The 15,905-nt window shown below is 42.4% G+C and overlaps 1 protein-coding gene across 4 annotated transcripts in view; it reads right to left on the bottom strand.

Annotated features, from left to right (window-relative positions):
• Nucleotides 1-15,905, bottom strand: part of CTBP2 (C-terminal binding protein 2) — a 237,224-nt gene that overhangs the window by 194,816 nt on the left and 26,503 nt on the right. The gene's annotated exons all lie outside the window — the stretch shown is intronic.

Below are 15,905 nucleotides of genomic sequence, written 5' to 3'. Positions count from 1 at the left end.
ACTCTGTATCTAATTGACTTAGTCACAGGAATTACAGGCTACAGAATAAAGATTGTTTTAAATTTTATGCAGTGCTTCCATATTCTCATGAATGTTCACAATTGCTCTCCTGTGAGCCACATCACCATCATTTACAGACTCCTGCGTAAAACAACAGCAGTTCACAAAGCTCCCTGGTTATCTCTTAACAGGGTGGTCCACGTAAGTGGATCCAGATCTCAGAAGTGTTATAGGGACCAGAGACATTTACAATCCCTGCTCTGCTCTCTACTTACTTCTGAAATCTCCATACTAAATCTGGGGCTGAAAAAAAGATTTCACGTTAAAAGGTAACTTACAAAAAAATTTCCCTATGTGCCTTTTCAGTTGTTTCATTATGGCTTTATAAAAGCCCTGAATATTTTTCACCCCTTCAGAGTTATTCTTCTCCTGATTATTTTCACATTGAAATACCAGGTCTTCTTGAGGAAAACAGAATGGTGTGATGGACAGGGCACTAGCCCGAGGTGCCTGAATTCTCTACTCAGCACTGCCACTGACTTGCTGTGCAACTCAGAACAAGTCATTTCATTTCCCTCACCCTCTCCCTACCCTCTGTAAAATGGGGATAATGATACTTCCTTTCCTTTGTAAAATGCTCGGAGATTTACAAATGAAAATCACCTATACGCATTATTAAATTATTGTCTTTGTTATCCTATTTTATAAACTCCTGACAAACATACATTCGGGAGAAAAGTTCTCTTTGGGTTTGCCTAGATTAGTAGAGGGGTTAAGGTTAGCTACCACATTAAAGTCGGCCCTAAAGCTAATTTGCATCTAACCTGAGGGAAAGATCTTGGTTAGGTTGGGGTCAGCGAACACATGTTATCTAATGCCTAATCTCACCCTCATTTCTTCATTTAGACAAACCCTGTGTTAGATTTGAACACCCTGGCCCTTCAGCTAAGGTCTTGGAAAGCTCCCATTCCAGTTCTCTGGTTCTCCAGCAAAGACAGGAGAGACAAGAACTAATATTCCCAATATATCTAAAGTGAGAGATAAATAGGAACAAATCTTTCATGGCTGTCTTTACACACCCCAAAGACCTGGTCACCTCAGTAAAACCCATCCTCTCACAGCCCGTGCTACTGCCAGGCTGCATGTCCCTCACATCACTATACCGTGAGGAGTCGATTCTTCTCTAGGGGGAACTCGGCCTCTTTAACTGACAGGAGGCCCTGGCGCCTGTTGAGTGGATTCAGTATATTGCAACAGTGAGACAGAAAGATTAATGCCAGCAGAGGCAGAACACTTAGAGCTCTGTTATGTTGGGTAGACGGGTGGATTCGTTCTCTTCCTTGTATCTCCTCTGAGCCACATCCCCACCTGTCCAACACTGCAGATTTCAGAAGAAGTGAGTCAAGGCTCCCTGGGGCTCACCTCCGCCCTCCTTATTTGCTACTGATGGCAGCAAAGGGGCCTTATAAACCAGTGACTAAGTAAAACATTTCAAAGGGAGAATAAATCACCCGTTATTATATTGCTGGAAAAAATATTATCAAAAGGAGCCAAAGGAAACTCAAGCACATCACCCGCCCCGAGAGTATTAAGCTTTTCAGAGTAAATTCACAGCTATATAGGCAGGACATTCTTTCCAGATTTCATGCCATTGTGCCTATGGTACTTGCTTGTTTTTAAATCAACTGGGTGCTTCAAACTATAGGCATAGATGGTGTGTGTGTGACAACACTCGTTCTCCTAAGCATTTATTTGGCAGGCAGCATGGAAAACGTTGGCATCCCAAGGGTTAAACTGACAACTCAAAGTGAAATTAACTCCTCCTGATTTGCAAGGTTACAACAAATATGCACATATTTTTTTAAAAGAGGTAGGAAGACACTACCCAGAGAGTCGTGTTACAGACTTCAATGCCAGAGACATCCAGGTTAGAACATGACCTTTGAAATCTGCATCTCTGGCCAGCACAACTGAATCACACTGCAGGAGTGGGAGTGATTGGCCTGCCTTTCTCCAGATCCTTTTGTTCTACTGATGTCCACTTTCTCAGAGTCTGACTACAGATGTTCACATGACAACAGAGAGAGGAACTGATCACAGAACAGCAATGATGCCAGAGGCCCTTGATTGCTTTTATTCTAGTGATTCTGTGCATCCATATAACATAGCCCATTTAGGTCCCTATTGTTCTTAATTAAGCCTTACTCGGTTGGAGCTTAATCCTGCCTCCAGCACTGAATACTTTGATAATAAGGATTTGAGGAAGCAAAATGACTCTATAGCTCAACTCAAGCCCCTCATAAGTTTGAAGCAAGCGATGAAACACTTAAAAAATAAAAATAATGGGAGCGTGTGAGGCTAGAGCCTAAAACAGCTGCAGTCCTGGGGCTCTTCCTGGCTCCATTTTGGCTCTGTACCACGGTTCAAACTGCACAATACACACATGTTCAAATGAACTAGTCTGTGTATTTCCAGCCTTGTGCTACAACTATTACTATGCAACCAAACAGAAGTTGCCTGTGTTCATATGGTCTACTGCACACATGTAATAATTACGGTGATACTTAAAACTAATACAGTGCTATCGTCTGCAAAGCTCTTTACAACCATTAATGTAGGTCAGGCTACCCCAGAAGTATTAACACATGGGGAAAATGACTATTTTTAAAAGTGGAGTATATTTTTGTCATAACGGTTACATATACTTTTCCAAAGGTGCAGTTTGATTTCATTCATTATTCATCAGAAACAATAAGTATAAATGTGCTTTGTAAGAAATTCTCCCTTATTCAGCAAAAAAATTGAGAAGAGGTGGTTATTCACCCATAACTTGAAATTCTTCAAGATGCGTGGTCCCTATTTGTACTCCAAATGCAAGTTTTCAGCAGCCGTGTCCATTGACCTATGCAGACCTCCTACATCACCATGTGCTCCAGGCAAGGTTAGAAGAGGCATGTGAGGTAACGCAACCTCAGTCTCCTCCTATCCAGTCTCCCTCCTACCATTGCATGTAGAGAGTCCTCAGCAGAGGGCACAGTGGGCAGGTACCAGAATACAAATAGGGACCACACACAGGGGTGCTGGAACAATTTGTATAGTGGGGATGCTGACAGCCATTGAACCAAAATGTAAACCCTGTATATATGACGGAAACCACTTCAAGCCAGGGGGGTGCAGCAGCACCCCCAACACCTTTAGTTCAAACACCTATGACTACACATTTCAAAGAACTTCCAGTTATAGGGGAGTAACGTCCTCTTCTTCGTCGAATGATGGTCCTTATATGTATTCCAAATGCAAGTGAGTAGGGACAAACGATCAGCTTGGAGGTGGGTGCGAGGACGTGATAGCTAAGGCCTGCTTTAGAACTGCCCGCCCCCAGGCCGCCTCAGTGAGGGACAGAGCCATCAGGAGCCATCATCCAGGTAGGGGAATACGACGTGTCCCAGCCATCAGAGGTGGGCTGCCTCAACCACAAAGACCTTGATGAAGACCCTGGGAGCTGTCATCTTTCCAGGACCCTGAATTAGCAGTGGCTGTTGTCAACACGGAAATGAATGAATTTGCAGTGGCCAGGTGGATGTCAATATGGAAGTATGTGTCTTGTGTGTCAAGGGTTGTGAGCCACGCCCACTGGGAAACAGAGGGAATGATGGATACGAGTATCACCATATGGAACTTGGTCTTTCTGATGAAGGTATTGAGCATACGGAGATCGAGGACTCCGCCCTTCTTCGAGATGAGGATGTACGGGGAGTAGAAGCCCTTGCTGATGAAGGGAGCAGGCACAGGTTCAATTGCCTCTTTCATGAGGAGGATGTCTGCCTCATGTTGAAAGAGGGTGTGGGGGGCAAGGCATGGCGGGGGGGACTCTGTGGGAAGGGAAGGAACTATCAAGTAGTTGTGTTGTATGATCTCCGGTACCCAGCGATCCGTGGTGCTCTTGCCCGAATGGAGGGTGAATAGGGCAAGACAGCTCCCAAAAGGTGGTATGCACAGCTGCAGGCAGTGACGTTGGGGGTTAGCAGCTCTCGACCACTGTGCAAAATCAGGCCTTTTATTGGTGCCACGGCATGGTAGTGGAAATGGCGGTGGTCAATAGTTGTGGGTGCTGGAATTGGGGGCACCAGCAGACCAGCTCCCCATAACTGGTGTAGGTGAGTTAGTACAGCGGGTAAGGGTGTGGGCAGAATGGCGGTTTAGGTTGCCAGTGCCGGGGGGTGGGCAGAGACTGTAAATCCTGAGAGACTGGAAGGTCAACCTCAAGTCTTTTAGATAGTGCAGGGTGCCGTCCATTTTAGTGGAGAATAACTTGTCTTCATTGAAGGGGAGGTCCTGGTGGATTGGACCTCCATGGGAAAACCAGATAATTGGAGCCACGCTTCCCACCTCATCACCACTCCCATGGCCAGGGAACAGGAGGACGTGTCTGCTACATCCACTGTAGCTTGGAAGCTGGCATTGGCCACCAGGTGGCCTTCCTCCATCAGGGACTGGAAATATTGACACTTCTCCTGTGGGATGTCCTCCAAAAACTCTGCCAGCTTGGCATAATTATTATACTCATACTTCGCCAGCAGGGCTTGGTAGTTTGAAATGCAGAATTGCAGGGCTGCTGAGAAGTACAGTTTTGTGGCCCATGAGGTCCATGTTTTACTACCTTATCTGGAGGTAGAATAGTGCTGGTGTGCCTGTGCCGTGGCCATGTGCACTACCAGCAAGGTCTGAGGGGGGAGGAAAGGAAAACAGAAAGTCAGTCCCCTTAGCTGGCATAAAGGACCTGCCTTCTGCCCTGTTGGGCATTGGTGCACAGGATGCCAGCGTTCACCACGCTGCCCGGGCGGGTTGTAAGTTGGTCTCATTAATAGGGAGAGCTACATGAGCTGGTCCAGCAGAAGAATGTCCAGTAGTTGGTGATGCTGGTCCTGAGGGATGCCCAAGTCAAAAGCCATTCTCTGCGGCAACTCCTGGTACTGATAATGATCATTAGGAGACAAGAGGATCAGGGGGGTAAGGGTCTCGTCCAGAAAGGAGGCTGCCACTGTTGGGACTGGTGTGATGCCACCAATGATGGGTACAGCCGATGATAAGGATCCCAGGGCCATTGCTGCCATGAGATCAGATCCTGATGGTACTGTGGGCCCCAAGGATGTGGATACTACCCTAGTGGGACCAGACTGTAGTACATCTGGTGAGACGGATGCTCAGAAGTCCGAACCATGCTGGGAGCCCAGGAAAAAGGATGGTTCTGCCGCCAAGAAGCCCTCCAAGTCCGAAGAGGCCTCTGGAAGTGGTGGAGCCATCGGTGTGGGCGGTGCCATGACCAGTGGAGGTGGATCTCGACTGAGGAGGAACGACACATCCACTGATGTAGGAGGCTGCGGAGCTGAGAGAAGCAGCAAGGGTGGATATGGAAGTTCTACGTGGGTGGCAGAGACCAGCATTTCCATCCATCCCAGTGTCCAGGAGAAATCCTGTTGTCCACCAAACCAAGGAGGGGTGCTTGGAACAGAGCCCAGAAAATCCTGCTGCGGCTAAGGGGCTATCATGTCCCTGGGTCATCACGGAGACTATCAGTGCCAGTGGGTCTCTCTGCCATCTAGCCTTGTCCTGTTTTGGAGGAGGGCGAGTCATCGCGCAACATCTCGACCGACTGGGCCAAACTCAGGGAGGGAACACAGTGCACCACAGAGGTCCATGACGGGGACCTGCTGCACTGTTCGTACGAGCACTTTTGGCTCTCCTTCACCACTTTCTCACATCTTGGTGGAGCCGAAGGATCCGGGGGGATGTCAAGGGCAGAACACTCACCGCCAGTGAAGGGCAGTGCAGCTGCGGAACCAACAGTCCACAATCGGACTCCACACAAGGCTGGAGCGCCACCTCCAGGAGGCACTTGTGGAGGCACAGGAGGCAGGCTTCATGGGTCCTCAAAGGAAAGGACTTGCAAATGTCACAGCATGCTGCAAGGTGCACCATGCCCAGGCAATAAAGACAATGAGTGTGCTCGTCACTTACAAAAAGCGACCAAGGACATAAGGAGCAATTTTTAAACCTTGGACCACGGGCCATAATCCCCCAACTCGATCAGGGGAGGCCCCTTACAGGGCTACTATTTATACTAACTGACTAACTATTTACAGGTTCACTATGACGAAAAAGCAGACTAACTAACTATGTACAGTGGACAATCGTTCTCGTAGCAACTACGAGCACACAAAGAGAGGCTTCCGATTCTGCCCATGTGGTAACAGGGAATTGAGGGCATGCTGCCCCACACAGCCTCTTATAACTTGGCCGATGGCGATGTAGGATGGCTGCATGGGTCAACAGACATTGCTGCTGCTGAAAACTTCTGACTCCAGCGCATATGCGCACTCACGTTTGGTACACATATAGGGACCATCACTCGAAGAACTAATTCTTTCCATATTCATATACAGCCATATTTGCAATACTACATTTAAGGTCCTACCATCACTTCATTATCAGCTTCCCCCTCTACATTCAGAGGTATAGCAAACTCTTTTGAAAAAAATCCCCCATAGGCAAAAACTCAACATGCAGGAGTCTTGGTACAGGAAGGAATCTTTATGGAAAATCTGCAGTAAAAAAAATTCTGTCCAGCTGGTTTTAAATTATAAGTATGTAAGATTATATATAGAATGCAAAACAAACAAACACACACACATTTTGAGACTGTCCTTTGTACTCAGATGTACCTAGGGCCAGTAGAAAAATTGAAAAAGTAACAAAACTGGCAAACATTTGAATGAACTTATCACTTAGTTAAAATGGAAAATTGCAGGATTTTTCCCATTAAAACAAACAGGGATATCTTTAAAATGGATATCTCTTAATTTCATTTACTGTTAAAATTAATGTATATTATTCTCCCGCATCTCCTCTGTAATAATAATAAATTATTATTATTATACTGATACTTTACTGATAGCTGACTCCTTCTGAAAAGCCTAACAACTGCCACTGACTTAAATGGGGGCAAAGTCAGGCCAATCCTAAGCACTTTCGTACAGCACTTTTAATCCATGGGGTACATTTTTCAAATTTTAGATCAATCATCCAAGGATCTGAAAGCACTTCACAAACATTACAGCCCAGTCCACACTATAATTCTTAACTGTGATTTCGTACCCAGTTAGAGGCACGGTCACCTCAATCAATGACAAGAGACATAACTCATTTGGCTTCCACGCAGCTGCTTTTCTGCCGATACAATTACATTTGTCTGTCCATTCAAACCATGCCGCCTATTCCCATTTGTACCAACGCGTTTAAGAAAGTCTGGCTAGCAATACTACAGTGCCTGCGCATTGAGTACTGGACTTCATCCACCGCCTATTGAAGCCAACAGAAAGGTTCCCATTAGTTTCAGTGGGAACTGTAACAGGCCCACGGTGCCCAGAAGACATGCACACATAAGGCAATACACACTGGGATGTTCTACTGCACAGACCACTGGGTGAAAAGAGGACTAGAACTTGACAAACCAATTAAACAGACACAACTAGGGCTCCTTTTTTCATGACCAAGAACAAAAGTGTGCTGGACCATGTAGCAGTAACATGGTTTGCTCTGCTCCTGCTTTTTTGCCCCACAGAAACATGCTCAGACTTCTCTGGTTGGATAGCCACACCATGCTGCTAATTTCAGGTTCCTCCACCAACAGCTTTAGTTTTGTGCAACGTTCCTTGTATCTTCTGCCCTTCTCCCAAAGCCCAACAGGAGAATTCGCCCTTCCTGGAGATCTCTCTGACTCAAGGCTCAGCTAGCCCTACTTCTCTCCCCTGCACTTCCTTCCTGTGCCTCTCTGATCAGTCTTGAGCGGATGGACTAATTGTCTCTTTAGCTTGCCCAGTCCCCCCACTTGATTAGATAATTAACGTCACTTACCCCAATCAGCCTCCTCTGGGTAACTAATTGTTGGAAGAGTGATCAGAGTGCAGGCTCCCCTGTTAACTCCCTGCACTGTCAGAGGCCGGTATTTGAAAGACAGCCCAGTGCCAGCCTAGGCCTCTGGGGTGATGAAACACTTTTACAGATACCACAGTTACTAACTGAGTAACAGCAATAAAACAATAAGACTTAATATTTATATGGTGTTTTTTGTTATCAAAGCTCTTCACAGATATTAACCAAAGAGACCATGACTTATGACATGAGCTGGAAGTTAAGTATCATGCTGCAAACATGGAAGACTCTGTATGATGAGACCTTCCTTCTCCTGATGTCCCACGCCCACAGTCCTTTTCTGGTCTAGGCAATGAGATAGGAAAGTCCTGCTGGTGGGCAAAGAGAGACGTACTAGGTCGTCAAGTCACCCTTGCAGGAACAATGCAGGATTGCTCTCTCTAGTATATTTTCTATGGCTTTGTTTGGTGTAGTTTCAAACATCCTGTGCAACTGGGCTTCCACCACATCCCTTGGAAAATTAATTTTCAAAAACATTAATAATTCGTTACTTTATCCACACAAAGTTCCAAGTAACTCACAAGGAAAAAGTGGTTACATTTTGGAATCTAGCTCTCAGTGGAGCAATTTATAACTATATCAGGAGAGAGTGATGCAGTTTGGACATTGAGTCCAGAGAAATTGTTGAGCACTGAAATGTCAGACTCCCCTGATCAAACTTGTCCTGTTTTTGCTCTTGTTTTAGATTCATTTGCCTTTAGCTATTTCAAACTCCTACAGGTTGCTGGCGAAAGGAAGCTAAGTCTTATGTGACTCACTGTCAGTATTAGATTCCCTTTGCATTTGCTAACATTTACACACAGAGATTATAATATACTGCATTAGCTAAAATACTTATTGCTGCATTTTTCATTGTTTTGCATTGGGTATTGTGATTGCAGGACTTCTGTCTATTCTGTACAAAAGATCTTTGATATTATTTAGTGGGTTAATGAGGGCTTAACAGAAAGCTTATAGCAAGGGATAATGGGGCTGATTATATAATGGCATCTTTTTAAAAGTAACTTGGCTTGATTCTGCTGAGGTTATAGTGAGTTCCAGACAGCTGAGGTTCTGGCCTATACATGGTAGCAATGTGGTAGAGAGATGTAGTTTCTTGTGCAACTGCTGCTCTATAGGGTTCCCCCTCTCCTCCTCTAATTTTAGATTTAACTTCTCTCACAGCGTAGGACATTCAGGATGGATAATAACTAGGGCTGTCGATTAATCGCAGTTTACTCACGTGATTAACTCAAAAAAATTAATCACGATTAATCACAGTTTTAATTGCACTGTTAAACAAGAGACTACCAGTTGAAATGCATTCAATATTTTAGATGTTTATCTACATTTTCATATATATATGTTGTATTCTGTGTTGTAATTTAAATCAGTGTATATTTTGATTACAAATATTTGCACTTTAAAAATGATGAACAGAAGAAGTTGTATTTTTCAGTTCATCTCATACAAGTATTGTAGTGCAATATCTTTGTCCTGAAAGTGCAATTTACAAATGTAGATTTTTTTTTTTTTTGGTTACACAACTGCACTCCAAAACAAAACAATGTAAAATTTTAGCGGCTACAAGTCCACTCAGTCCTACTTCTTGTTCAGCCAATTACTAAGATAAAACAGTGTGTTTACATTTACAGGAGATAATGCTGCCCTCTTCTTAGTTACAATGTCACCGAAAGTGAGAACAGGCATTTGCATGGCACTTTTGTAGCGGAGCATTGTAAGGTATTTACATGACAAATATGCTAAACATTCGTATGCCCCTTCATGCTTTGGCCACCATTCCAGAGGACATGCTTCCACGCTGATGACACTTTTTAAAAAAAAAAGGTGTTAATTAAATTTGTGATTGAACAGCTTGAGGGAGAATTGTATGTCCCCTGCTCTGTTTTACCCACATTCTGCCATATATTTCCTGTTACAGCAATCTCAGATGATGACCCAGCACACGTTGTTGTTCATTTTAAGAACACTTCCACTGCAGATTTGACAAAGAAGGTACCAATGTGAGATTTCTAAACATAGCTACAGCACTCGACACAAGATTTAAGAATCTGAAGTGCCTTCCAAAATCTAAGAGGGATGAGGCAGACAGCATGCTTTCAGAAGTCTTAAAAGAGGAACATTCTGATGCAGAAACTACAGAACCCGAACCACCAAAAAAGAAAATCAACCTTCTGCTGGTGGCATCTGACTCAGATAATGAGAATGAACATGCGTCGGTCCGCACTGGTTTTTGAGCCGAACCAATCACCAACATGGATGCATGTCCCCTGGAATGGTGGTTGAAGCATGTGCATCTGGAATGTAAATATCTTACAGTGCCGGTTACAACAGTGCCATGAGAACACCTGTTCTCAGTTTCAGGTGACACTGTAAACAAGAAAAGGGCAGCATTAGCCCCCTGCAAATATAAACAAACTTGTTTGTCTGAGCGATTGGCTGAAAAAGAAGTAGGACTGAGTGGACTTGCAAGCTCTAAAATTTTACATTGTTTTATTTGTAATGCAGTAATTTTGTACGTAATTCTGTATTCATAAGTTCAACTTTCATGATAAAAAGATTGCACTACAATACTTGTATTAGGTGAACTGAAAAATACTATTTCTTTCGTCTTTTTATAGTGCAAACACTTGTAATCAAAAATAAATATAAAGTGAGCACTGTACACTTTGTATTCTGTGTTGTAATTGAAATCAATATATTTGAAAAATGTAGAAAACATCCAAAAATATTTAAATAAATTGTATTCTACTATTGTTTAACAGTGCAATTAATTGCATGATTAATTGCAATTATTTTTTTAATCACTTGACAGCCCTAATAATGTTTAAACACTGTACCTTTCTGAAATGCAATGTAAATATATTTTCAAAGAGCCAACATAACCTAATATGTTTTACTTAGAAAATCAGGTTCTCAGGACCTTAATTTTTCAAGGCACCTCTACTTTTACAATTCATAGTAAAGTATGTAACAGCTAAGATGGACAGGACTGAACATCTGAATGTCAGTGGTAAGAGTTTCCTCTGAAAATCCTGCCGATGCAGCTCTCTCTTCATTTTTGGCTGAGCATATCAAGTTAGTACCCAGTGTGTTATATAACTAACATGAGAATGATGATACAAAATGTCAAATAGTTACCTTTTATTTGAAATTTTATTCCTACTATATATTTCAGTGGGAATATAAATTTTTATATTGTAACATATCTGTACTAAATGTGCAATAAAACAATACTATAGGATACATATTTCCATTTAAACATGCAAGAGTAATAAAGTAGAAATTTACCCTGCTTACTCATTTGTTTTCTTTGAGATCTTCTAGATCAGTCCATATGCTTGGGTTATTGTTACAGCTGACCAAAAACAGGAATATTTTTTGTGCAAAAATGCTTTTATCAAAAAATTTTAAAATCAACATTTTTTTCACCAGTGCATTATAGTTTCTCCCAGCTTCCAGTGGGAGACAATACACAACCTTTCGATGACATCAGGCCCTCATACACAGGGTCTAACTGATTTAAGTTGGATACTTCAAAAATCCAGAGAGGGGGGTCTAAACTGCTACAGGAAATTTAAAATAATTAACGGGTTCAGACAGTTTCAGTCTTCAGTTTTCTATACCAATCCAGACCCAGAATTCCCAAGAGCAGTACATATTTTTCAGTTAGGAAAGATCAGTATCTAACAGCCGCATGCAACACCATCCTACTAAATGCCACAGACACCTATTCACCTACATTGATTTAGTGCCTGGAAATGGTGTGTTCTTGGGCTCAGTAGCTACCTTACAGGTCTCTAACAACGCCTCTCTTCTTTGTGTCCATGGCAATGCTATTCTCACAGCAAGAGACAAAAGACTGCAGGATTTTACCCAACTTAAAGTAAGCGCCTCTAATCAGTCCTTTGATCAATTTTGAGATGGGTGTGTGGCCTTTCCTTGGCCCTTGACGTAGAATTAACCACCTATTAATTTGTTACTCCTGGCTGAGTAAATCCAAAATGCTCTATGGATAGCCAGGCAATGCAGCCAGGCATCTGTGGTCAAAACTTTCCAATCTAGAGGGCACCCCTTTGATGTGTGTTCAACAGTTACACTCCACTCCAGGGGCACCAGTACCTTTGGAGGGCGTTCTAGTCAGTTGGTTCTCTGATTATATTTTCTATTGCAACAGCAGGAACATCCGGGTTGCTCACATAAAATGGGCCCAAGGAACCACTTGGAAGCCCATTGCCATTAAGTCTAAGACCTGAAGACTGTATGATTTTGTGACTTGCGATACAGATTTTCGTAATGTGAGTGACTCACCTGCTGTGGATACCCCATCCAGCGTTATTCTAGGTCCATATTTGTGTGAAATTCTATAGACTGTACCCAGCTGATAGATTTCATGCATTGGTCTACACTTGATCAGGTCATTTGCATGGAGCTTGCAGAGACACCCAGCGGTATGAAGGGAACTGAAACAGCTGAATCCTCCAGTTTCTAAGATTTTTTCTCTTTCCAGGTCAGAGGTTTTCCTGGTCACCTCTTCCTGTGCTAAGCTGGGTGGCAACTCCTGACCCTGTAGGCCTGTCCTCAGGCAGGCCTTGGTTCATTGAGCCCGACAGCAGCTACTGAGTCTTTGCCATCTCTTTCTCTGAAAAGAAGCCCACTTTTGAAGGACAGAGTAGCCAGTCTGGTTTTAGACTATTGGTTTGCTGCCCACTACTCTGAACCACAGGGATCTCTTTCCTGAAACAGAGAAGAACGAACAACTATTCTGATATTGCACTTTGGGATCCCAGACAAACCCCAGTGCTGATGCCTGGAATGCAGGCCTTTTGGCGAGTTCAGACTGATTGTCCCTATCCTCTGGGGACCTGCTGAGCTGTTGCATGCCATGACAACCAAAGCCTGGAGCATCAAATCCTAACCCTCAATGTCCCTCTTCAGAGAGGCTTCGCTCTTTCAGTCCAGCGGTTTCTTTAGGGCTGTTTGTCCTCCCCGCACCACCACAGTTCCCCTCACTGTGACCCCAGAAATGGATTCAACCATGCTTCCATGAGTACTCAACCTCCAATGGCCTGGAAAGATAAAGAGCTCTAATATTCTAAATATAAAAAGGAAATAATAGTACTTCCCTCCCCCCGAGAAGTTTTGTGAAGCAAGAGAAGGTGCTAAGTATTATTATACTATTGCCACACCCTACTTGCCTCACTTCTTCCATTGTTATTGCCTAGGCTCACCCCTTTTTAAAACAACTCAGTGTTGTAACAGCTATGCGCTAGAAGTAATTATTTGATAGTGACCATACATAATTAAGCCATGCTGTATTGCTGTGCATCTTGAACAATCTACTCCTGCTCAGGAATCCGAGTATACAGCGGTGCACACTAGGCACTAGACGTCAGTGTCTGGCCTGGGTATCCAAATGCTTTTTTTCGTCCCGGAAATATATGACAGTCTTTCCAAACAGTCTTTGATTTATACTTTTCCCTTAATTATGCTATATAGTTGCACTATAAACTTCCAAATTCTACTCATGAAAGCAAGCAAGCCAAAGGGTAACAAAATATCAGGATCCAATGGGGCTCAATAATAAGCCTAACCCTAATTTTTTTAAGATTTTGAGAAATTTTTAAACAATGATTGAGTCACAAGGATCAGTAGTTTCAAATCACTACCTTTGCTAAGCTTCCGGGATGGTTAAAAGGTAACAAGTGAGTCTCTCGCATGAATAAAAAATTATATTTTACAGAAATTAAATATATAATTCGATTAAATATGTTTATATCTTTGCGGTGACATTTAAAATAGGAAGTGTTCATTTTCTGTTTTGAAAGGAAAAAAATCTTTCAAATGTAATTTGAAGCTGTCAAACCAATCTTCTTTACAGATCTTTTAAATGTCACATACCTTCGAAAGGGGGTGGCAGATTCCTTTTAAATATGCAATTGCAAACAGTCCAAGTTAAATCAAGAATTTATTAAAATATGCTACTGACATTTATACTGATTAAGTATAGCCCTTTACTTTCTTCCTTTTGATAGAAACCCTTACAAAAGATGTGTCACAACATCTCATATTACCGTACTTACTGTAATTCCATAACACACAACTAGTCTTTACTAGGTGTCACACACTCAACTAACCAGCAAAATCTGACTGCATGAAAAGAATCTGCTGCTTGTTTTGTATGGAGGCTAACATGAAATTGTGGTCACTTTCCATGAAGAATTGTTGGGGAGGGGGGAGACTTTTTTTTTTATGATTTCTTACCAGCTTGTCTGAAATTTATAACCAAAAATATTAACTGCACTTAGTTTAAATCAATTACAGCACTATACCTAATGGCTTTAAATGGAAGAGTGTATTAATCATAAGCATAAAGTAAACCTACTAGAATTCATTCACACAACTTTGCATTAGTGACCTGTATGGTTTGTTTTATAATCTCAGTATCTATCATTGGGCCATGTTTTTATTACTCTCAAGAAATGCTCTATTTCTTGTAACACAAAGGATAAAGGCCACATTTTAGAACGACTGTTATATATACTTGTTTTGGGAGCGAGGGGGATGGCAGACATATTAGCTACAGGTGAACGTTCAAGTGGAACCACTATGCTAACCTGTGGTTTTGGTTTACTCCCTGTGACATACTGCACATTTTAAAGTAATATATTTTCTGGAGTGTAGGGAATTTAAATATTTTTTTTTCCCCTATCACCATGCAGGTGAACTGTATGTGCATAACGGTTATTAGCATTAACAGAAGTTACAATGAAAATTCTCCCCCGTGAAGCAACATTAAAAAAAAGGCCATAGTGAGCCTGTGTTCTCACATTAGAAAACAAAACATACCTCCTATTTCTCTATACCACCACAGGGGAAAATGGAATGGAATGAAGGAGATTAAGCCACAATTCCTATATCAAATCTGTTTCGTACTCTGTAATTACTCACCCGAATGCATATAACGGTTACTTCTTGAGCATAAGAATTTGTTGCACATTATTTAAAGATTTTATCTTAATGCTCTCAACTTCCTGGTGCATAACGCAGCAAATTACAGCACAGTCCTCATAAAATAAATCTTGCTCAGCACCCAATACTAGCTTACTTAAAGCTTATACTCCATATTTAAAAAAAAAAATTACTAACAGGAGTCTTAGTACAGCAACACCATGCATCAGTGCCAGCCACTAAGGACATGAAATAGCAACTTGGCAGTAGTTTGTGCTGATCGCACTGTGGGTCTTTTTTGATACAAGCATGCCCTAAAATAGCCAGTGCTACAATCAGCATTTTCTGTCGCATTCACGTGTGACGTTCACTTAGCCAGCATCGTCATTCAATACTGTGAATTTAACATAGCCAAGAAAAGAAAACGAGGGAGGAGCTATGACCTGTTTGCATCTTAACATTGAGATGGTTGCTATGTGCCTGACCCTACTCCTACTGAAATCAATGGCAGAACTCCCACTGACTTAAATAAAGGCTGAGGCAGCTCAGCACCCCTGAAAAATCAGGCCACCTATTTAAGGTGCCTAAATATGGATGTAAGGACCTAACCTTTAGCACCCAAGTTTGAACATCCCCACCAAAATCTGACAACCAACATCTGGCATACTCTTCCACTGCCGGAGACATATGCCAATGTATTTAACTTAGAAACGTCAATAGAGCAAACTTTTCCACAGAAGAGCTTTCAAAGATTTCCTTCAACTCTGACATTTCATTAGTTGTTATAATGTTTTTTATTTTAATATTAAAGTATGGTCTTTCAGTGAAAGGGACCACTCGTATCTGGCAACAGTCATCCTAGAACCAATTGACAGCTGCTTCTCCTTACTGTAGCATCTGCCTTAAAGACAGTTATATTATCGGGTTCTTAGGCTACCCAGCGCTGGAAATGGTGTTACTTT

Source organism: Gopherus flavomarginatus, chromosome 6 (assembly GCF_025201925.1).
Source record: "Gopherus flavomarginatus isolate rGopFla2 chromosome 6, rGopFla2.mat.asm, whole genome shotgun sequence".
Lineage (NCBI taxonomy): Eukaryota > Metazoa > Chordata > Testudines > Testudinidae > Gopherus > Gopherus flavomarginatus.
Note: the sequence above shows the minus strand (reverse complement) of the source record. Positions and strands in the feature narration are given on the sequence as shown.